The sequence below is a fragment of the Microcebus murinus genome, chromosome 16, assembly GCF_040939455.1.
Source record: "Microcebus murinus isolate Inina chromosome 16, M.murinus_Inina_mat1.0, whole genome shotgun sequence".
NCBI classification, from domain to species: Eukaryota; Metazoa; Chordata; class Mammalia; order Primates; family Cheirogaleidae; genus Microcebus; species Microcebus murinus.
In genome coordinates, this window is record NC_134119.1 from 55,748,881 (window position 1) to 55,772,155 (window position 23,275).

Below are 23,275 nucleotides of genomic sequence, written 5' to 3' on the forward strand. Positions count from 1 at the left end.
CGGACCCGGCCGGCGAACTCAACAGAACTCAACAGGCCCGGCCCGGCGCGGGGCCTGGGGCGGGAGGAGGCGGCGGGGAAGCGCAGAGAGGCTCGGCTTCTTGAGCGGGGCAGGGGCGCCCTCCGCCGTCCACGGCCACACCACCCCGAACGCGCCCGATCCCGTCTGGTCTCGGAAGCTAAGCAGGGTGGGGCCTGGTTAGAACTTGGATGGGAGACCGCCCGGGAATCCCGGGTGCCGTAGGCTTCTTCTTCTTTTTTTTTTTTTTTTTGCCTCTGGTTCTGTCCCGTTTCTGGGAGTGCGGGGGCGGCCCGGGGTGGGGGTGACCCCCACCCTCAGCGCCCGCCGCGGTGCCTGGCGCCCCAGCCCGCACCGTGGGGCCTCCTCTTGTCCCGAGCCGCGACACCGCCGCCACGCGGCAGCATGCGTGGCTTCTGGACTGTCAGGTCTCAGACCAAAGGTCTGCTCTGTGGGAACCGACACACGCTGGAGGAAACCTTGAGAGTCTGAGAGGGGAGGGAGTTCCAGAAGAAGGCCAGGATGTCATTTTGAGGGAGTATGTGACCAGAACTCGTCCCGTTGCTTTTGGGGTTCTATGGGCTACACGTAGGAATCTTTGGTGGTGGCACCTGATGTTGGGGGATCCGGAGTCACACCCAGACCTGCTCCACAGGCCTCCTTTTACTTTTCTCTTCGGATTCATTATTTTTAAAAAGTGTCTCTTACCTCTAGGATTGCATTTTCTTTTCTCTCTCTTTTCAAGCAGATGATGGGAGTACAAGTATTCAGGTGACATGTGTTGCCCGTGCCGCCCTCCCCCCTGTGTTCTTTTTTTTTTTTTTTTTTTGAGACAGAGTCTCGTTTTGCTGCCCAGGCTAGAGTGAGTGCCATGGCGTCAGCCTAGCTCACAGCAACCTCAATCTCCGGGCTCAAGCAATCCTGCTGCCTCAGCCTCCCGAGTAGTTGGGACTACAGGCATGCACCACCACGCCCGGCTGTGTTTTTCTATATATATTAGTTGGCCAATTAATTTCTTTCTATTTTTAGTAGAGACGGGGTCTCGCTCTTGCTCAGGCTGGTTTCAAACTCCTGACCTGGAGCAATCCGCCCGCCTCGGCCTCCCAGAGAGCTAGGATTACAGGCGTGAGCCACCGCGCCCGGCCCCCCCTGTGTTCTTATTCATATACCTCTCATGTTGTTCCAGCGTATTGTGGGGGTACCAATGTTAAGGTCGGGTGCCTTGCCCTCTCCAAGCCTCCCCCCTCGGGTCAGAGCTTCAAGTGCGCCCATCCCCCAGTCGGTGCGCACCCACCCCATGCCTAATGGATGTGTATGCCCCTCCCCTCCCCCCACCCGCCCGACACCCACCCGATGAAGGTGATTCCTCTCTGTCCACTTAGGCGTCCATCCGTTCGTACCAATTTGCCGGTGAGCGCGCTCACGTGGTGCTCGTGTGTCCATTCTTGGGATACTTGGCTTACTGGAACGGGTTCCAGCTCTGGCCAGGAGAACACGAGAGGCGCCCTCTCACCGCTGCTCCTCACAGCCGAATGGCAGTCCGTGGTGTCCACGCGCCACATTTTATTGATGCACTCCTGGATGGATGGGCACTCGGGTCGCTTCCACGTCTTTGGGATTGTGAATTGTGCCCTAACTGTCACCCTAACCCTTACCCAGCCCGTCTCCTCTGCCCCTGCCTGACGCACTCCTCCCCGGCCAGGCCCGTCACTGTCCTGGGCCCCCGCCTGACCGGCTCCTCCCCGCCCGGCCTGTCACCGTCCTCTGCCCCTGCCTGACACGCTCCTTCCCGCCCGGCCTCTCACCGTCCTCGGCCCCTGCCTGACCGGCTCCTCCGTCGCCTGGGCCTTCCAAGGGCTTGGTGTGGATGCTGCTTCCAGGAAGCCCTCCAGAAACCCGGCAGCAGGGTGGCCGCAGCAGTCTCCAGCAGCCGTCCCTAAGTCGCGTGAGTGCGGGGGACGTGCCCCCGCTGTGCCGCGGGGGCCCAGCCTGGTGTCTTCCCTGAGGCCCTGCGGCTGCCGGCTGGGCTGCCGCTCCCCGCAAGGGGAGAGCCGCGGAGGTGGGGACCGCCTCCTGATGGGGACGTACACGCAGCTCTCCACGTCGGATTCCGGGGCTCTCTGTCCTGCCCGAAGGCCCAGCTGGCCTGCGGGTCCTTAGAGTGGCAGAAACCTCCGAAAACTGAGACTGAGGGTCCGGTGGGTGTCTGCACTTTTGTGCTGGGCACCCCAGGGAGGCCCGGGGGCTGGCTGGACAACGTGGTCTGCTGGGCGGGGGGGGGGGGGGGGGGGGTTGGAGGAGCAACTGATGCCCTTTGCACTTTGGGTAGCAAGAGTCTGAGGTGTCTCTGAGCCCTGTGCCCTGTGGGGGCGGGGCGGGGGGGAGGAGGAGGAGGAGGAGGAGGAGGAGGTGGGAAGGGCCGGGGCCTGCAGTCCTGTTCCCGGGGTGGCACGGCAAGTGGCTTCTTCCACAGGCTGCTTGGCCTGGGCTCCCTGCACCTGGGCCTTTGGAGGACCGGCCCTGTGCTTGCCAACACTTCCTGCAGGGACCCAGAGCTGGGAGGTGGCATCTCTCAGCCCTGGGTCGGGCAGAGCCCCAGCGGGCCATGCCCACAACCTCTCTCAGCACCGGTCCCCCAGAAGGCTCCTTTGGGACCAGGATTCTCTTGCGGTGACTCTTTAAGGTCTGGCCCCTGGATGGAGGGGCACCAGGAGTAGAGGAGCAGGAAGGGGAAGGGGGTGGCCATGCGAGGGGACACTTGGAGGCCAAGTCCCAGCTTCAGCCTGATCCTCCTGGGAACCCCGCTCTGAGACAAGGAGCCGGGCTTCGCATTCCCACAGCAGCCAGTCGTGGGCTGAGGACACCTGGGGCGTTGGGAACTCCCTGGCTTCTCCTTGGTTTAACGTCTAGAGCTGCTTGTGAATCGCGCCGCCACACACACCCGAGCGCAGGTGTCTTCCGCACAGACTGCGGGCCTCGCTCTTCTGAATGCCGCTAGCTCGCCACCCACCCACGGGTGAACCTGGTCAGGGTGCTTTCTCTCAGGGGCAGACTCTTTTCCGGGCGGGCTACCGGTGTCTCTGTTTGCTCGTTTCTTTCTTCCATTTCGGGAAAGTCTTCCTTGCTGGGTGTGGAAATCTCCTATGCCTTCCCTCGCCTATTCTGTCAGCTTTAAAATTCTCTTTCAGTTGCCACCCTCACAGATGGATTAGGAAACTCTTTCCGGTGCACTCATTAGTGAAATGACCTCCAGGAAGCTGGAATCCAATATCTAATGGCCGATTTTTAGCGAGTCCACACGCCAGGGTGGTCGGGGTCCAATGCAGCCCCGGCCAGGCCCAGGCCCCTTGGACTGGGCCACAGGAGGACACGGAGGAGGGTCCCGGCCCCCACGAAGCGGTGCCGGCAGTTCTCCACGGGCTTGGGCGTTTTCCAGAGGTAGGAGATGGAGGGGACTGATTTCTTCAGCGCCCCCCAAACCACGCCACCCCACCCCACCCATGGGACACATCCCCAGAGAGAGACGCCCCATACACTGGCTGTGCCCCAGCCCTGGCCCGGGGGAATAGGCGGCAGCCCACCCACAGGGCGAGGGGGGGGCGCAGCTGAAAGGGGTTGTGGGGGAGGGCGGCCCCTGGCTGGGGTCAAAGGGCGAGCGTCCCGCGCGTGCGCAGTCAGCGGCAGCGACGCGCTGGGGGTGGGCAGCGGGTAGGTGAAGGAGGCCGGGCGAGGAGACGAGGGGGGCTGGGAGGGCTCCACCTTGGCGAGTCCAGCCGTGGAGGCGCATCTTGTGTGAGTGTGAGTGAGTGTGAGTGTGTGTGTGTGTGTAGAGAGAGACAGCCCCCCACCCCGCCCCGCCCCGCCCATCACCCCCGTCCCTGGGAGCCCGCGGGACCCGGCCGGCGAACTCAACCGGCCCGGCCCGGCGCGGGGCCTGGGGCGGGAGGCGGCGGCGGGGAAGCCCAGAGAGGCTCGGCTTCTCGAGCGGGGCAGGGGCGCCCTCCGCCGCCGTCTAGGGCCACACCACCCTGAACGCCCCCGATCTCGTCTGGTCTCGGAAGCTAAGCAGGGTCGGGCCTGGTTAGTACTTGGATGGGAGACCGCCTGGGAATACCGGGTGCCACAGGCTGCTGCTTTTTTTTTTTTTTTTTTTTTTTTTTTTGCCTCTTGTTCTGTCCCCTTTCTGGGAGCGCGGCGGCGGCCCGGGGTGGGGGTCACCCCCACCCTCAGCGCCCGCGCGCGCGGTGCCTGGCGCCCCAGCCCGCACCGTGGGGCCTCCTCTTGTCCCAAGCCGCGACACCGCCGCCACGCGGCAGCATGCGTGGCATCTGGACTGTCAGGTCTCAGACCAAAGGTCTGCTCTGTGGGAACCGACACGCTGGAGGAAACCTGGAGAGTCTGAGAGGGGAGGGAGTTCCAGAAGAAGGCCAGGATGTCATTTTGAGGGAGTATGTGACCAGAACTCGTCCCGTTGCTTTTGGGGTTCTATGGGCTACACGCAGGAATCTTTGGTGGTGGCACCTGATGTTGGGGGATCCGGAGTCACACCCAGACCTGCTCCACAGGCCTCCTTTTACTTTTCTCTTCGGATTCATTATTTTTAAAAAGTGTCTCTTACCTCTAGGATTGCATTTTCTTTTCTCTCTCTTTTCAAGCAGATGATGGGAGTACAAGTATTCAGGTGACATGTGTTGCCCGTGCCGCCCTCCCCCCTGTGTTCTTTTTTTTTTTTTTTTTTTTGAGACAGAGTCTCGTTTTGCTGCCCAGGCTAGAGTGAGTGCCATGGCGTCAGCCTAGCTCACAGCAACCTCAATCTCCGGGCTCAAGCAATCCTGCTGCCTCAGCCTCCCGAGTAGTTGGGACTACAGGCATGCACCACCACGCCCGGCTGTGTTTTTCTATATATATTAGTTGGCCAATTAATTTCTTTCTATTTTTAGTAGAGACGGGGTCTCGCTCTTGCTCAGGCTGGTTTCGAACTCCTGACCTGGAGCAATCCGCCCGCCTCGGCCTCCCAGAGAGCTAGGATTACAGGCGTGAGCCACCGCGCCCGGCCCCCCCTGTGTTCTTATTCATATACCTCTCATGTTGTTCCAGCGTATTGTGGGGGTACCAATGTTAAGGTCGGGTGCCTTGCCCTCTCCAAGCCTCCCCCCTCGGGTCAGAGCTTCAAGTGCGCCCATCCCCCAGTCGGTGCGCACCCACCCCATGCCTAATGGATGTGTATGCCCCTCCCCTCCCCCCACCCGCCCGACACCCACCCGATGAAGGTGATTCCTCTCTGTCCACTTAGGCGTCCATCCGTTCGTACCAATTTGCCGGTGAGCGCGCTCACGTGGTGCTCGTGTGTCCATTCTTGGGATACTTGGCTTACTGGAACGGGTTCCAGCTCTGGCCAGGAGAACACGAGAGGCGCCCTCTCACCGCTGCTCCTCACAGCCGAATGGCACTCCGTGGTGTCCACGCGCCACATTTTATTGATGCACTCCTGGATGGATGGGCACTCGGGTCGCTTCCACGTCTTTGGGATTGTGAATTGTGCCCTAACTGTCACCCTAACCCTTACCCAGCCCGTCTCCTCTGCCCCTGCCTGACGCACTCCTCCCCGGCCAGGCCCGTCACTGTCCTGGGCCCCCGCCTGACCGGCTCCTCCCCGCCCGGCCTGTCACCGTCCTCTGCCCCTGCCTGACACGCTCCTTCCCGCCCGGCCTCTCACCGTCCTCGGCCCCTGCCTGACCGGCTCCTCCGTCGCCTGGGCCTTCCAAGGGCTTGGTGTGGATGCTGCTTCCAGGAAGCCCTCCAGAAACCCGGCAGCAGGGTGGCCGCAGCAGTCTCCAGCAGCCGTCCCTAAGTCGCGTGAGTGCGGGGGACGTGCCCCCGCTGTGCCGCGGGGGCCCAGCCTGGTGTCTTCCCTGAGGCCCTGCGGCTGCCGGCTGGGCTGCCGCTCCCCGCAAGGGGAGAGCCGCGGAGGTGGGGACCGCCTCCTGATGGGGACGTACACGCAGCTCTCCACGTCGGATTCCGGGGCTCTCTGTCCTGCCCGAAGGCCCAGCTGGCCTGCGGGTCCTTAGAGTGGCAAAAACCTCCGAAAACTGAGACTGAGGGTCCGGTGGGTGTCTGCACTTTTGTGCTGGGCACCCCAGGGAGGCCCGGGGGCTGGCTGGACAACGTGGTCTGCTGGGCGGGGGGGGGGAAGTTGGAGGAGCAACTGATGCCCTTTGCACTTTGGGTAGCAAGAGTCTGAGGTGTCTCTGAGCCCTGTGCCCTGTGGGGGCGGGGCGGGGGGGAGGAGGAGGAGGAGGAGGAGGAGGAGGTGGGAAGGGCCGGGGCCTGCAGTCCTGTTCCCGGGGTGGCACGGCAAGTGGCTTCTTCCACAGGCTGCTTGGCCTGGGCTCCCTGCACCTGGGCCTTTGGAGGACCGGCCCTGTGCTTGCCAACACTTCCTGCAGGGACCCAGAGCTGGGAGGTGGCATCTCTCAGCCCTGGGTCGGGCAGAGCCCCAGCGGGCCATGCCCACAACCTCTCTCAGCACCGGTCCCCCAGAAGGCTCCTTTGGGACCAGGATTCTCTTGCGGTGACTCTTTAAGGTCTGGCCCCTGGATGGAGGGGCACCAGGAGTAGAGGAGCAGGAAGGGGAAGGGGGTGGCCATGCGAGGGGACACTTGGAGGCCAAGTCCCAGCTTCAGCCTGATCCTCCTGGGAACCCCGCTCTGAGACAAGGAGCCGGGCTTCGCATTCCCACAGCAGCCAGTCGTGGGCTGAGGACACCTGGGGCGTTGGGAACTCCCTGGCTTCTCCTTGGTTTAACGTCTAGAGCTGCTTGTGAATCGCGCCGCCACACACACCCGAGCGCAGGTGTCTTCCGCACAGACTGCGGGCCTCGCTCTTCTGAATGCCGCTAGCTCGTCACCCACCCACGGGTGAACCTGGTCAGGGTGCTTTCTCTCAGGGGCAGACTCTTTTCCGGGCGGGCTACCGGTGTCTCTGTTTGCTCGTTTCTTTCTTCCATTTCGGGAAAGTCTTCCTTGCTGGGTGTGGAAATCTCCTATGCCTTCCCTCGCCTATTCTGTCAGCTTTAAAATTCTCTTTCAGTTGCCACCCTCACAGATGGATTAGGAAACTCTTTCCGGTGCACTCATTAGTGAAATGACCTCAAGGAAGCTGGAATCCAATATCTAATGGCCGATTTTTAGCGAGTCCACACGCCAGGGTGGTCGGGGTCCAATGCAGCCCCGGCCAGGCCCAGGCCCCTTGGACTGGGCCACAGGAGGACACGGAGGAGGGTCCCGGCCCCCACGAAGCGGTGCCGGCAGTTCTCCACGGGCTTGGGCGTTTTCCAGAGGTAGGAGATGGAGGGGACTGATTTCTTCAGCGCCCCCCAAACCACGCCACCCCACCCCACCCATGGGACACATCCCCAGAGAGAGACGCCCCATACACTGGCTGTGCCCCAGCCCTGGCCCGGGGGAATAGGCGGCAGCCCACCCACAGGGCGAGGGGGGGGCGCAGCTGAAAGGGGTTGTGGGGGAGGGCGGCCCCTGCCTGGGGTCAAAGGGCGAGCGTCCCGCGCGTGCGCAGTCAGCGGCAGCGACGCGCTGGGGGTGGGCAGCGGGTAGGTGAAGGAGGCCGGGCGAGGAGACGAGGGGGGCTGGGAGGGCTCCACCTTGGCGAGTCCAGCCGTGGAGGCGCATCTTGTGTGAGTGTGAGTGAGTGTGAGTGTGTGTGTGTGTGTAGAGAGAGACAGCCCCCCACCCCGCCCCGCCCCGCCCATCACCCCCGTCCCTGGGAGCCCGCGGGACCCGGCCGGCGAACTCAACCGGCCCGGCCCGGCGCGGGGCCTGGGGCGGGAGGCGGCGGCGGGGAAGCCCAGAGAGGCTCGGCTTCTCGAGCGGGGCAGGGGCGCCCTCCGCCGCCGTCTAGGGCCACACCACCCTGAACGCCCCCGATCTCGTCTGGTCTCGGAAGCTAAGCAGGGTCGGGCCTGGTTAGTACTTGGATGGGAGACCGCCTGGGAATACCGGGTGCCACAGGCTGCTGCTTTTTTTTTTTTTTTTTTTTTTTTTTTATGCCTCTTGTTCTGTCCCCTTTCTGGGAGCGCGGCGGCGGCCCGGGGTGGGGGTCACCCCCACCCTCAGCGCCCGCGCGCGCGGTGCCTGGCGCCCCAGCCCGCACCGTGGGGCCTCCTCTTGTCCCAAGCCGCGACACCGCCGCCACGCGGCAGCATGCGTGGCATCTGGACTGTCAGGTCTCAGACCAAAGGTCTGCTCTGTGGGAACCGACACGCTGGAGGAAACCTGGAGAGTCTGAGAGGGGAGGGAGTTCCAGAAGAAGGCCAGGATGTCATTTTGAGGGAGTATGTGACCAGAACTCGTCCCGTTGCTTTTGGGGTTCTATGGGCTACACGCAGGAATCTTTGGTGGTGGCACCTGATGTTGGGGGATCCGGAGTCACACCCAGACCTGCTCCACAGGCCTCCTTTTACTTTTCTCTTCGGATTCATTATTTTTAAAAAGTGTCTCTTACCTCTAGGATTGCATTTTCTTTTCTCTCTCTTTTCAAGCAGATGATGGGAGTACAAGTATTCAGGTGACATGTGTTGCCCGTGCCGCCCTCCCCCCTGTGTTCTTTTTTTTTTTTTTTTTTTGAGACAGAGTCTCGTTTTGCTGCCCAGGCTAGAGTGAGTGCCATGGCGTCAGCCTAGCTCACAGCAACCTCAATCTCCGGGCTCAAGCAATCCTGCTGCCTCAGCCTCCCGAGTAGTTGGGACTACAGGCATGCACCACCACGCCCGGCTGTGTTTTTCTATATATATTAGTTGGCCAATTAATTTCTTTCTATTTTTAGTAGAGACGGGGTCTCGCTCTTGCTCAGGCTGGTTTCAAACTCCTGACCTGGAGCAATCCGCCCGCCTCGGCCTCCCAGAGAGCTAGGATTACAGGCGTGAGCCACCGCGCCCGGCCCCCCCTGTGTTCTTATTCATATACCTCTCATGTTGTTCCAGCGTATTGTGGGGGTACCAATGTTAAGGTCGGGTGCCTTGCCCTCTCCAAGCCTCCCCCCTCGGGTCAGAGCTTCAAGTGCGCCCATCCCCCAGTCGGTGCGCACCCACCCCATGCCTAATGGATGTGTATGCCCCTCCCCTCCCCCCACCCGCCCGACACCCACCCGATGAAGGTGATTCCTCTCTGTCCACTTAGGCGTCCATCCGTTCGTACCAATTTGCCGGTGAGCGCGCTCACGTGGTGCTCGTGTGTCCATTCTTGGGATACTTGGCTTACTGGAACGGGTTCCAGCTCTGGCCAGGAGAACACGAGAGGCGCCCTCTCACCGCTGCTCCTCACAGCCGAATGGCACTCCGTGGTGTCCACGCGCCACATTTTATTGATGCACTCCTGGATGGATGGGCACTCGGGTCGCTTCCACGTCTTTGGGATTGTGAATTGTGCCCTAACTGTCACCCTAACCCTTACCCAGCCCGTCTCCTCTGCCCCTGCCTGACGCACTCCTCCCCGGCCAGGCCCGTCACTGTCCTGGGCCCCCGCCTGACCGGCTCCTCCCCGCCCGGCCTGTCACCGTCCTCTGCCCCTGCCTGACACGCTCCTTCCCGCCCGGCCTCTCACCGTCCTCGGCCCCTGCCTGACCGGCTCCTCCGTCGCCTGGGCCTTCCAAGGGCTTGGTGTGGATGCTGCTTCCAGGAAGCCCTCCAGAAACCCGGCAGCAGGGTGGCCGCAGCAGTCTCCAGCAGCCGTCCCTAAGTCGCGTGAGTGCGGGGGACGTGCCCCCGCTGTGCCGCGGGGGCCCAGCCTGGTGTCTTCCCTGAGGCCCTGCGGCTGCCGGCTGGGCTGCCGCTCCCCGCAAGGGGAGAGCCGCGGAGGTGGGGACCGCCTCCTGATGGGGACGTACACGCAGCTCTCCACGTCGGATTCCGGGGCTCTCTGTCCTGCCCGAAGGCCCAGCTGGCCTGCGGGTCCTTAGAGTGGCAAAAACCTCCGAAAACTGAGACTGAGGGTCCGGTGGGTGTCTGCACTTTTGTGCTGGGCACCCCAGGGAGGCCCGGGGGCTGGCTGGACAACGTGGTCTGCTGGGCGGGGGGGGGGGGGGGGTTGGAGGAGCAACTGATGCCCTTTGCACTTTGGGTAGCAAGAGTCTGAGGTGTCTCTGAGCCCTGTGCCCTGTGGGGGCGGGGCGGGGGGGAGGAGGAGGAGGAGGAGGAGGAGGAGGTGGTGGGAAGGGCCGGGGCCTGCAGTCCTGTTCCCGGGGTGGCACGGCAAGTGGCTTCTTCCACAGGCTGCTTGGCCTGGGCTCCCTGCACCTGGGCCTTTGGAGGACCGGCCCTGTGCTTGCCAACACTTCCTGCAGGGACCCAGAGCTGGGAGGTGGCATCTCTCAGCCCTGGGTCGGGCAGAGCCCCAGCGGGCCATGCCCACAACCTCTCTCAGCACCGGTCCCCCAGAAGGCTCCTTTGGGACCAGGATTCTCTTGCGGTGACTCTTTAAGGTCTGGCCCCTGGATGGAGGGGCACCAGGAGTAGAGGAGCAGGAAGGGGAAGGGGGTGGCCATGCTAGGGGACACTTGGAGGCCAAGTCCCAGCTTCAGCCTGATCCTCCTGGGAACCCCGCTCTGAGACAAGGAGCCGGGCTTCGCATTCCCACAGCAGCCAGTCGTGGGCTGAGGACACCTGGGGCGTTGGGAACTCCCTGGCTTCTCCTTGGTTTAACATCTAGAGCTGCTTGTGAATCGCGCCGCCACACACACCCGAGCGCAGGTGTCTTCCGCACAGACTGCGGGCCTCGCTCTTCTGAATGCCGCTAGCTCGCCACCCACCCACGGGTGAACCTGGTCAGGGTGCTTTCTCTCAGGGGCAGACTCTTTTCCGGGCGGGCTACCGGTGTCTCTGTTTGCTCGTTTCTTTCTTCCATTTCGGGAAAGTCTTCCTTGCTGGGTGTGGAAATCTCCTATGCCTTCCCTCGCCTATTCTGTCAGCTTTAAAATTCTCTTTCAGTTGCCACCCTCACAGATGGATTAGGAAACTCTTTCCGGTGCACTCATTAGTGAAATGACCTCAAGGAAGCTGGAATCCAATATCTAATGGCCGATTTTTAGCGAGTCCACACGCCAGGGTGGTCGGGGTCCAATGCAGCCCCGGCCAGGCCCAGGCCCCTTGGACTGGGCCACAGGAGGACACGGAGGAGGGTCCCGGCCCCCACGAAGCGGTGCCGGCAGTTCTCCACGGGCTTGGGCGTTTTCCAGAGGTAGGAGATGGAGGGGACTGATTTCTTCAGCGCCCCCCAAACCACGCCACCCCACCCCACCCATGGGACACATCCCCAGAGAGAGACGCCCCATACACTGGCTGTGCCCCAGCCCTGGCCCGGGGGAATAGGCGGCAGCCCACCCACAGGGCGAGGGGGGGGCGCAGCTGAAAGGGGTTGTGGGGGAGGGCGGCCCCTGGCTGGGGTCAAAGGGCGAGCGTCCCGCGCGTGCGCAGTCAGCGGCAGCGACGCGCTGGGGGTGGGCAGCGGGTAGGTGAAGGAGGCCGGGCGAGGAGACGAGGGGGGCTGGGAGGGCTCCACCTTGGCGAGTCCAGCCGTGGAGGCGCATCTTGTGTGAGTGTGAGTGAGTGTGAGTGTGTGTGTGTGTGTAGAGAGAGACAGCCCCCCACCCCGCCCCGCCCCGCCCATCACCCCCGTCCCTGGGAGCCCGCGGGACCCGGCCGGCGAACTCAACCGGCCCGGCCCGGCGCGGGGCCTGGGGCGGGAGGCGGCGGCGGGGAAGCCCAGAGAGGCTCGGCTTCTCGAGCGGGGCAGGGGCGCCCTCCGCCGCCGTCTAGGGCCACACCACCCTGAACGCCCCCGATCTCGTCTGGTCTCGGAAGCTAAGCAGGGTCGGGCCTGGTTAGTACTTGGATGGGAGACCGCCTGGGAATACCGGGTGCCACAGGCTGCTGCTTTTTTTTTTTTTTTTTTTTTTTTTGCCTCTTGTTCTGTCCCCTTTCTGGGAGCGCGGCGGCGGCCCGGGGTGGGGGTCACCCCCACCCTCAGCGCCCGCGCGCGCGGTGCCTGGCGCCCCAGCCCGCACCGTGGGGCCTCCTCTTGTCCCAAGCCGCGACACCGCCGCCACGCGGCAGCATGCGTGGCATCTGGACTGTCAGGTCTCAGACCAAAGGTCTGCTCTGTGGGAACCGACACGCTGGAGGAAACCTGGAGAGTCTGAGAGGGGAGGGAGTTCCAGAAGAAGGCCAGGATGTCATTTTGAGGGAGTATGTGACCAGAACTCGTCCCGTTGCTTTTGGGGTTCTATGGGCTACACGCAGGAATCTTTGGTGGTGGCACCTGATGTTGGGGGATCCGGAGTCACACCCAGACCTGCTCCACAGGCCTCCTTTTACTTTTCTCTTCGGATTCATTATTTTTAAAAAGTGTCTCTTACCTCTAGGATTGCATTTTCTTTTCTCTCTCTTTTCAAGAGATGATGGGAGTACAAGTATTCAGGTGACATGTGTTGCCCGTGCCGCCCTCCCCCCTGTGTTCTTTTTTTTTTTTTTTTTTTTGAGACAGAGTCTCGTTTTGCTGCCCAGGCTAGAGTGAGTGCCATGGCGTCAGCCTAGCTCACAGCAACCTCAATCTCCGGGCTCAAGCAATCCTGCTGCCTCAGCCTCCCGAGTAGTTGGGACTACAGGCATGCACCACCACGCCCGGCTGTGTTTTTCTATATATATTAGTTGGCCAATTAATTTCTTTCTATTTTTAGTAGAGACGGGGTCTCGCTCTTGCTCAGGCTGGTTTCGAACTCCTGACCTGGAGCAATCCGCCCGCCTCGGCCTCCCAGAGAGCTAGGATTACAGGCGTGAGCCACCGCGCCCGGCCCCCCCTGTGTTCTTATTCATATACCTCTCATGTTGTTCCAGCGTATTGTGGGGGTACCAATGTTAAGGTCGGGTGCCTTGCCCTCTCCAAGCCTCCCCCCTCGGGTCAGAGCTTCAAGTGCGCCCATCCCCCAGTCGGTGCGCACCCACCCCATGCCTAATGGATGTGTATGCCCCTCCCCTCCCCCCACCCGCCCGACACCCACCCGATGAAGGTGATTCCTCTCTGTCCACTTAGGCGTCCATCCGTTCGTACCAATTTGCCGGTGAGCGCGCTCACGTGGTGCTCGTGTGTCCATTCTTGGGATACTTGGCTTACTGGAACGGGTTCCAGCTCTGGCCAGGAGAACACGAGAGGCGCCCTCTCACCGCTGCTCCTCACAGCCGAATGGCACTCCGTGGTGTCCACGCGCCACATTTTATTGATGCACTCCTGGATGGATGGGCACTCGGGTCGCTTCCACGTCTTTGGGATTGTGAATTGTGCCCTAACTGTCACCCTAACCCTTACCCAGCCCGTCTCCTCTGCCCCTGCCTGACGCACTCCTCCCCGGCCAGGCCCGTCACTGTCCTGGGCCCCCGCCTGACCGGCTCCTCCCCGCCCGGCCTGTCACCGTCCTCTGCCCCTGCCTGACACGCTCCTTCCCGCCCGGCCTCTCACCGTCCTCGGCCCCTGCCTGACCGGCTCCTCCGTCGCCTGGGCCTTCCAAGGGCTTGGTGTGGATGCTGCTTCCAGGAAGCCCTCCAGAAACCCGGCAGCAGGGTGGCCGCAGCAGTCTCCAGCAGCCGTCCCTAAGTCGCGTGAGTGCGGGGGACGTGCCCCCGCTGTGCCGCGGGGGCCCAGCCTGGTGTCTTCCCTGAGGCCCTGCGGCTGCCGGCTGGGCTGCCGCTCCCCGCAAGGGGAGAGCCGCGGAGGTGGGGACCGCCTCCTGATGGGGACGTACACGCAGCTCTCCACGTCGGATTCCGGGGCTCTCTGTCCTGCCCGAAGGCCCAGCTGGCCTGCGGGTCCTTAGAGTGGCAGAAACCTCCGAAAACTGAGACTGAGGGTCCGGTGGGTGTCTGCACTTTTGTGCTGGGCACCCCAGGGAGGCCCGGGGGCTGGCTGGACAACGTGGTCTGCTGGGCGGGGGGGGGGGGGGGGGGGGGTTGGAGGAGCAACTGATGCCCTTTGCACTTTGGGTAGCAAGAGTCTGAGGTGTCTCTGAGCCCTGTGCCCTGTGGGGGCGGGGCGGGGGGGAGGAGGAGGAGGAGGAGGAGGAGGAGGTGGGAAGGGCCGGGGCCTGCAGTCCTGTTCCCGGGGTGGCACGGCAAGTGGCTTCTTCCACAGGCTGCTTGGCCTGGGCTCCCTGCACCTGGGCCTTTGGAGGACCGGCCCTGTGCTTGCCAACACTTCCTGCAGGGACCCAGAGCTGGGAGGTGGCATCTCTCAGCCCTGGGTCGGGCAGAGCCCCAGCGGGCCATGCCCACAACCTCTCTCAGCACCGGTCCCCCAGAAGGCTCCTTTGGGACCAGGATTCTCTTGCGGTGACTCTTTAAGGTCTGGCCCCTGGATGGAGGGGCACCAGGAGTAGAGGAGCAGGAAGGGGAAGGGGGTGGCCATGCGAGGGGACACTTGGAGGCCAAGTCCCAGCTTCAGCCTGATCCTCCTGGGAACCCCGCTCTGAGACAAGGAGCCGGGCTTCGCATTCCCACAGCAGCCAGTCGTGGGCTGAGGACACCTGGGGCGTTGGGAACTCCCTGGCTTCTCCTTGGTTTAACATCTAGAGCTGCTTGTGAATCGCGCCGCCACACACACCCGAGCGCAGGTGTCTTCCGCACAGACTGCGGGCCTCGCTCTTCTGAATGCCGCTAGCTCGCCACCCACCCACGGGTGAACCTGGTCAGGGTGCTTTCTCTCAGGGGCAGACTCTTTTCCGGGCGGGCTACCGGTGTCTCTGTTTGCTCGTTTCTTTCTTCCATTTCGGGAAAGTCTTCCTTGCTGGGTGTGGAAATCTCCTATGCCTTCCCTCGCCTATTCTGTCAGCTTTAAAATTCTCTTTCAGTTGCCACCCTCACAGATGGATTAGGAAACTCTTTCCGGTGCACTCATTAGTGAAATGACCTCAAGGAAGCTGGAATCCAATATCTAATGGCCGATTTTTAGCGAGTCCACACGCCAGGGTGGTCGGGGTCCAATGCAGCCCCGGCCAGGCCCAGGCCCCTTGGACTGGGCCACAGGAGGACACGGAGGAGGGTCCCGGCCCCCACGAAGCGGTGCCGGCAGTTCTCCACGGGCTTGGGCGTTTTCCAGAGGTAGGAGATGGAGGGGACTGATTTCTTCAGCGCCCCCCAAACCACGCCACCCCACCCCACCCATGGGACACATCCCCAGAGAGAGACGCCCCATACACTGGCTGTGCCCCAGCCCTGGCCCGGGGGAATAGGCGGCAGCCCACCCACAGGGCGAGGGGGGGGCGCAGCTGAAAGGGGTTGTGGGGGAGGGCGGCCCCTGCCTGGGGTCAAAGGGCGAGCGTCCCGCGCGTGCGCAGTCAGCGGCAGCGACGCGCTGGGGGTGGGCAGCGGGTAGGTGAAGGAGGCCGGGCGAGGAGACGAGGGGGGCTGGGAGGGCTCCACCTTGGCGAGTCCAGCCGTGGAGGCGCATCTTGTGTGAGTGTGAGTGAGTGTGAGTGTGTGTGTGTGTGTAGAGAGAGACAGCCCCCCACCCCGCCCCGCCCCGCCCATCACCCCCGTCCCTGGGAGCCCGCGGGACCCGGCCGGCGAACTCAACCGGCCCGGCCCGGCGCGGGGCCTGGGGCGGGAGGCGGCGGCGGGGAAGCCCAGAGAGGCTCGGCTTCTCGAGCGGGGCAGGGGCGCCCTCCGCCGCCGTCTAGGGCCACACCACCCTGAACGCCCCCGATCTCGTCTGGTCTCGGAAGCTAAGCAGGGTCGGGCCTGGTTAGTACTTGGATGGGAGACCGCCTGGGAATACCGGGTGCCACAGGCTGCTGCTTTTTTTTTTTTTTTTTTTTTTTTTGCCTCTTGTTCTGTCCCCTTTCTGGGAGCGCGGCGGCGGCCCGGGGTGGGGGTCACCCCCACCCTCAGCGCCCGCGCGCGCGGTGCCTGGCGCCCCAGCCCGCACCGTGGGGCCTCCTCTTGTCCCAAGCCGCGACACCGCCGCCACGCGGCAGCATGCGTGGCATCTGGACTGTCAGGTCTCAGACCAAAGGTCTGCTCTGTGGGAACCGACACGCTGGAGGAAACCTGGAGAGTCTGAGAGGGGAGGGAGTTCCAGAAGAAGGCCAGGATGTCATTTTGAGGGAGTATGTGACCAGAACTCGTCCCGTTGCTTTTGGGGTTCTATGGGCTACACGCAGGAATCTTTGGTGGTGGCACCTGATGTTGGGGGATCCGGAGTCACACCCAGACCTGCTCCACAGGCCTCCTTTTACTTTTCTCTTCGGATTCATTATTTTTAAAAAGTGTCTCTTACCTCTAGGATTGCATTTTCTTTTCTCTCTCTTTTCAAGCAGATGATGGGAGTACAAGTATTCAGGTGACATGTGTTGCCCGTGCCGCCCTCCCCCCTGTGTTCTTTTTTTTTTTTTTTTTTTGAGACAGAGTCTCGTTTTGCTGCCCAGGCTAGAGTGAGTGCCATGGCGTCAGCCTAGCTCACAGCAACCTCAATCTCCGGGCTCAAGCAATCCTGCTGCCTCAGCCTCCCGAGTAGTTGGGACTACAGGCATGCACCACCACGCCCGGCTGTGTTTTTCTATATATATTAGTTGGCCAATTAATTTCTTTCTATTTTTAGTAGAGACGGGGTCTCGCTCTTGCTCAGGCTGGTTTCGAACTCCTGACCTGGAGCAATCCGCCCGCCTCGGCCTCCCAGAGAGCTAGGATTACAGGCGTGAGCCACCGCGCCCGGCCCCCCCTGTGTTCTTATTCATATACCTCTCATGTTGTTCCAGCGTATTGTGGGGGTACCAATGTTAAGGTCGGGTGCCTTGCCCTCTCCAAGCCTCCCCCCTCGGGTCAGAGCTTCAAGTGCGCCCATCCCCCAGTCGGTGCGCACCCACCCCATGCCTAATGGATGTGTATGCCCCTCCCCTCCCCCCACCCGCCCGACACCCACCCGATGAAGGTGATTCCTCTCTGTCCACTTAGGCGTCCATCCGTTCGTACCAATTTGCCGGTGAGCGCGCTCACGTGGTGCTCGTGTGTCCATTCTTGGGATACTTGGCTTACTGGAACGGGTTCCAGCTCTGGCCAGGAGAACACGAGAGGCGCCCTCTCACCGCTGCTCCTCACAGCCGAATGGCACTCCGTGGTGTCCACGCGCCACATTTTATTGATGCACTCCTGGATGGATGGGCACTCGGGTCGCTTCCACGTCTTTGGGATTGTGAATTGTGCCCTAACTGTCACCCTAACCCTTACCCAGCCCGTCTCCTCTGCCCCTGCCTGACGCACTCCTCCCCGGCCAGGCCCGTCACTGTCCTGGGCCCCCGCCTGACCGGCTCCTCCCCGCCCGGCCTGTCACCGTCCTCTGCCCCTGCCTGACACGCTCCTTCCCGCCCGGCCTCTCACCGTCCTCGGCCCCTGCCTGACCGGCTCCTCCGTCGCCTGGGCCTTCCAAGGGCTTGGTGTGGATGCTGCTTCCAGGAAGCCCTCCAGAAACCCGGCAGCAGGGTGGCCGCAGCAGTCTCCAGCAGCCGTCCCTAAGTCGCGTGAGTGCGGGGGACGTGCCCCCGCTGTGCCGCGGGGGCCCAGCCTGGTGTCTTCCCTGAGGCCCTGCGGCTGCCGGCTGGGCTGCCGCTCCCCGCAAGGGGAGAGCCGCGGAGGTGGGGACCGCCTCCTGATGGGGACGTACACGCAGCTCTCCACGTCGGATTCCGGGGCTCTCTGTCCTGCCCGAAGGCCCAGCTGGCCTGCGGGTCCTTAGAGTGGCAGAAACCTCCGAAAACTGAGACTGAGGGTCCGGTGGGTGTCTGCACTTTTGTGCTGGGCACCCCAGGGAGGCCCGGGGGCTGGCTGGACAACGTGGTCTGCTGGGCGGGGGGGGGGGGGGGGGGGGGGGGGGGGTTGGAGGAGCAACTGATGCCCTTTGCACTTTGGGTAGCAAGAGTCTGAGGTGTCTCTGAGCCCTGTGCCCTGTGGGGGCGGGGCGGGGGGGAGGAGGAGGAGGAGGAGGAGGAGGAGGTGGGAAGGGCCGGGGCCTGCAGTCCTGTTCCCGGGGTGGCACGGCAAGTGGCTTCTTCCACAGGCTGCTTGGCCTGGGCTCCCTGCACCTGGGCCTTTGGAGGACCGGCCCTGTGCTTGCCAACACTTCCTGCAGGGACCCAGAGCTGGGAGGTGGCATCTCTCAGCCCTGGGTCGGGCAGAGCCCCAGCGGGCCATGCCCACAACCTCTCTCAGCACCGGTCCCCCAGAAGGCTCCTTTGGGACCAGGATTCTCTTGCGGTGACTCTTTAAGGTCTGGCCCCTGGATGGAGGGGCACCAGGAGTAGAGGAGCAGGAAGGGGAAGGGGGTGGCCATGCGAGGGGACACTTGGAGGCCAAGTCCCAGCTTCAGCCTGATCCTCCTGGGAACCCCGCTCTGAGACAAGGAGCCGGGCTTCGCATTCCCACAGCAGCCAGTCGTGGGCTGAGGACACCTGGGGCGTTGGGAACTCCCTGGCTTCTCCTTGGTTTAACATCTAGAGCTGCTTGTGAATCGCGCCGCCACACACACCCGAGCGCAGGTGTCTTCCGCACAGACTGCGGGCCTCGCTCTTCTGAATGCCGCTAGCTCGCCACCCACCCACGGGTGAACCTGGTCAGGGTGCTTTCTCTCAGGGGCAGACTCTTTTCCGGGCGGGCTACCGGTGTCTCTGTTTGCTCGTTTCTTTCTTCCATTTCGGGAAAGTCTTCCTTGCTGGGTGTGGAAATCTCCTATGCCTTCCCTCGCCTATTCTGTCAGCTTTAAAATTCTCTTTCAGTTGCCACCCTCACAGATGGATTAGGAAACTCTTTCCGGTGCACTCATTAGTGAAATGACCTCAAGGAAGCTGGAATCCAATATCTAATGGCCGATTTTTAGCGAGTCCACACGCCAGGGTGGTCGGGGTCCAATGCAGCCCCGGCCAGGCCCAGGCCCCTTGGACTGGGCCACAGGAGGACACGGAGGAGGGTCCCGGCCCCCACGAAGCGGTGCCGGCAGTTCTCCACGGGCTTGGGCGTTTTCCAGAGGTAGGAGATGGAGGGGACTGATTTCTTCAGCGCCCCCCAAACCACGCCACCCCACCCCACCCATGGGACACATCCCCAGAGAGAGACGCCCCATACACTGGCTGTGCCCCAGCCCTGGCCCGGGGGAATAGGCGGCAGCCCACCCACAGGGCGAGGGGGGGGCGCAGCTGAAAGGGGTTGTGGGGGAGGGCGGCCCCTGCCTGGGGTCAAAGGGCGAGCGTCCCGCGCGTGCGCAGTCAGCGGCAGCGACGCGCTGGGGGTGGGCAGCGGGTAGGTGAAGGAGGCCGGGCGAGGAGACGAGGGGGGCTGGGAGGGCTCCACCTTGGCGAGTCCAGCCGTGGAGGCGCATCTTGTGTGAGTGTGAGTGAGTGTGAGTGTGTGTGTGTGTGTAGAGAGAGACAGCCCCCCACCCCGCCCCGCCCCGCCCATCACCCCCGTCCCTGGGAGCCCGCGGGACCCGGCCGGCGAACTCAACCGGCCCGGCCCGGCGCGGGGCCTGGGGCGGGAGGCGGCGGCGGGGAAGCCCAGAGAGGCTCGGCTTCTCGAGCGGGGCAGGGGCGCCCTCCGCCGCCGTCTAGGGCCACACCACCCTGAACGCCCCCGATCTCGTCTGGTCTCGGAAGCTAAGCAGGGTCGGGCCTGGTTAGTACTTGGATGGGAGACCGCCTGGGAATACCGGGTGCCACAGGCTGCTGCTTTTTTTTTTTTTTTTTTTTTTTTGCCTCTTGTTCTGTCCCCTTTCTGGGAGCGCGGCGGCGGCCCGGGGTGGGGGTCACCCCCACCCTCAGCGCCCGCGCGCGCGGTGCCTGGCGCCCCAGCCCGCACCGTGGGGCCTCCTCTTGTCCCAAGCCGCGACACCGCCGCCACGCGGCAGCATGCGTGGCATCTGGACTGTCAGGTCTCAGACCAAAGGTCTGCTCTGTGGGAACCGACACGCTGGAGGAAACCTGGAGAGTCTGAGAGGGGAGGGAGTTCCAGAAGAAGGCCAGGATGTCATTTTGAGGGAGTATGTGACCAGAACTCGTCCCGTTGCTTTTGGGGTTCTATGGGCTACACGCAGGAATCTTTGGTGGTGGCACCTGATGTTGGGGGATCCGGAGTCACACCCAGACCTGCTCCACAGGCCTCCTTTTACTTTTCTCTTCGGATTCATTATTTTTAAAAAGTGTCTCTTACCTCTAGGATTGCATTTTCTTTTCTCTCTCTTTTCAAGCAGATGATGGGAGTACAAGTATTCAGGTGACATGTGTTGCCCGTGCCGCCCTCCCCCCTGTGTTCTTTTTTTTTTTTTTTTTTTGAGACAGAGTCTCGTTTTGCTGCCCAGGCTAGAGTGAGTGCCATGGCGTCAGCCTAGCTCACAGCAACCTCAATCTCCGGGCTCAAGCAATCCTGCTGCCTCAGCCTCCCGAGTAGTTGGGACTACAGGCATGCACCACCACGCCCGGCTGTGTTTTTCTATATATATTAGTTGGCCAATTAATTTCTTTCTATTTTTAGTAGAGACGGGGTCTCGCTCTTGCTCAGGCTGGTTTCGAACTCCTGACCTGGAGCAATCCGCCCGCCTCGGCCTCCCAGAGAGCTAGGATTACAGGCGTGAGCCACCGCGCCCGGCCCCCCCTGTGTTCTTATTCATATACCTCTCATGTTGTTCCAGCGTATTGTGGGGGTACCAATGTTAAGGTCGGGTGCCTTGCCCTCTCCAAGCCTCCCCCCTCGGGTCAGAGCTTCAAGTGCGCCCATCCCCCAGTCGGTGCGCACCCACCCCATGCCTAATGGATGTGTATGCCCCTCCCCTCCCCCCACCCGCCCGACACCCACCCGATGAAGGTGATTCCTCTCTGTCCACTTAGGCGTCCATCCGTTCGTACCAATTTGCCGGTGAGCGCGCTCACGTGGTGCTCGTGTGTCCATTCTTGGGATACTTGGCTTACTGGAACGGGTTCCAGCTCTGGCCAGGAGAACACGAGAGGCGCCCTCTCACCGCTGCTCCTCACAGCCGAATGGCACTCCGTGGTGTCCACGCGCCACATTTTATTGATGCACTCCTGGATGGATGGGCACTCGGGTCGCTTCCACGTCTTTGGGATTGTGAATTGTGCCCTAACTGTCACCCTAACCCTTACCCAGCCCGTCTCCTCTGCCCCTGCCTGACGCACTCCTCCCCGGCCAGGCCCGTCACTGTCCTGGGCCCCCGCCTGACCGGCTCCTCCCCGCCCGGCCTGTCACCGTCCTCTGCCCCTGCCTGACACGCTCCTTCCCGCCCGGCCTCTCACCGTCCTCGGCCCCTGCCTGACCGGCTCCTCCGTCGCCTGGGCCTTCCAAGGGCTTGGTGTGGATGCTGCTTCCAGGAAGCCCTCCAGAAACCCGGCAGCAGGGTGGCCGCAGCAGTCTCCAGCAGCCGTCCCTAAGTAGCGTGAGTGCGGGGGACGTGCCCCCGCTGTGCCGCGGGGGCCCAGCCTGGTGTCTTCCCTGAGGCCCTGCGGCTGCCGGCTGGGCTGCCGCTCCCCGCAAGGGGAGAGCCGCGGAGGTGGGGACCGCCTCCTGATGGGGACGTACACGCAGCTCTCCACGTCGGATTCCGGGGCTCTCTGTCCTGCCCGAAGGCCCAGCTGGCCTGCGGGTCCTTAGAGTGGCAGAAACCTCCGAAAACTGAGACTGAGGGTCCGGTGGGTGTCTGCACTTTTGTGCTGGGCACCCCAGGGAGGCCCGGGGGCTGGCTGGACAACGTGGTCTGCTGGGCGGGGGGGGGGGGGGGGGTTGGAGGAGCAACTGATGCCCTTTGCACTTTGGGTAGCAAGAGTCTGAGGTGTCTCTGAGCCCTGTGCCCTGTGGGGGCGGGGCGGGGGGGAGGAGGAGGAGGAGGAGGAGGAGGAGGTGGGAAGGGCTGGGGCCTGCAGTCCTGTTCCCGGGGTGGCACGGCAAGTGGCTTCTTCCACAGGCTGCTTGGCCTGGGCTCCCTGCACCTGGGCCTTTGGAGGACCGGCCCTGTGCTTGCCAACACTTCCTGCAGGGACCCAGAGCTGGGAGGTGGCATCTCTCAGCCCTGGGTCGGGCAGAGCCCCAGCGGGCCATGCCCACAACCTCTCTCAGCACCGGTCCCCCAGAAGGCTCCTTTGGGACCAGGATTCTCTTGCGGTGACTCTTTAAGGTCTGGCCCCTGGATGGAGGGGCACCAGGAGTAGAGGAGCAGGAAGGGGAAGGGGGTGGCCATGCGAGGGGACACTTTGAGGCCAAGTCCCAGCTTCAGCCTGATCCTCCTGGGAACCCCGCTCTGAGACAAGGAGCCGGGCTTCGCATTCCCACAGCAGCCAGTCGTGGGCTGAGGACACCTGGGGCGTTGGGAACTCCCTGGCTTCTCCTGGGTTTAACGTCTAGAGCTGCTTGTGAATCGCGCCGCCACACACACCCGAGCGCAGGTGTCTTCCGCACAGACTGCGGGCCTCGCTCTTCTGAATGCCGCTAGCTCGCCACCCACCCACGGGTGAACCTGGTCAGGGTGCTTTCTCTCAGGGGCAGACTCTTTTCCGGGCGGGCTACCGGTGTCTCTGTTTGCTCGTTTCTTTCTTCCATTTCGGGAAAGTCTTCCTTGCTGGGTGTGGAAATCTCCTATGCCTTCCCTCGCCTATTCTGTCAGCTTTAAAATTCTCTTTCAGTTGCCACCCTCACAGATGGATTAGGAAACTCTTTCCGGTGCACTCATTAGTGAAATGACCTCAAGGAAGCTGGAATCCAATATCTAATGGCCGATTTTTAGCGAGTCCACACGCCAGGGTGGTCGGGGTCCAATGCAGCCCCGGCCAGGCCCAGGCCCCTTGGACTGGGCCACAGGAGGACACGGAGGAGGGTCCCGGCCCCCACGAAGCGGTGCCGGCAGTTCTCCACGGGCTTGGGCGTTTTCCAGAGGTAGGAGATGGAGGGGACTGATTTCTTCAGCGCCCCCCAAACCACGCCACCCCACCCCACCCATGGGACACATCCCCAGAGAGAGACGCCCCATACACTGGCTGTGCCCCAGCCCTGGCCCGGGGGAATAGGCGGCAGCCCACCCACAGGGCGAGGGGGGGGCGCAGCTGAAAGGGGTTGTGGGGGAGGGCGGCCCCTGGCTGGGGTCAAAGGGCGAGCGTCCCGCGCGTGCGCAGTCAGCGGCAGCGACGCGCTGGGGGTGGGCAGCGGGTAGGTGAA

General features: G+C 62.9%; 5 non-coding genes and 1 pseudogene across 5 annotated transcripts; all 6 read left to right on the forward strand.

The window, feature by feature from the left end:
* The first annotated feature begins 127 nt into the window (after nt 1-127).
* On the forward strand, nt 128-246 carry LOC142861307 (uncharacterized; annotated as a pseudogene).
* A 3,782-nt stretch (nt 247-4,028) lies between these two features.
* On the forward strand, nt 4,029-4,147 carry LOC142861385 (5S ribosomal RNA). Its single transcript, XR_012912640.1, has one exon. It is a non-coding gene; the product is annotated as a 5S ribosomal RNA (ribosomal RNA).
* Nucleotides 4,148-7,932: 3,785 nt separating this feature from the next.
* On the forward strand, nt 7,933-8,051 carry LOC142861396 (5S ribosomal RNA). Its single transcript, XR_012912641.1, has one exon. It is a non-coding gene; the product is annotated as a 5S ribosomal RNA (ribosomal RNA).
* A 3,791-nt stretch (nt 8,052-11,842) lies between these two features.
* Nucleotides 11,843-11,961, forward strand: LOC142861401 (5S ribosomal RNA). The gene has a single exon (XR_012912642.1). It is a non-coding gene; the product is annotated as a 5S ribosomal RNA (ribosomal RNA).
* Nucleotides 11,962-15,750: 3,789 nt separating this feature from the next.
* Nucleotides 15,751-15,869, forward strand: LOC142861402 (5S ribosomal RNA). Its single transcript, XR_012912643.1, has one exon. It is a non-coding gene; the product is annotated as a 5S ribosomal RNA (ribosomal RNA).
* A 3,796-nt stretch (nt 15,870-19,665) lies between these two features.
* On the forward strand, nt 19,666-19,784 carry LOC142861404 (5S ribosomal RNA). Its single transcript, XR_012912645.1, has one exon. It is a non-coding gene; the product is annotated as a 5S ribosomal RNA (ribosomal RNA).
* Nucleotides 19,785-23,275: the final 3,491 nt, after the last annotated feature.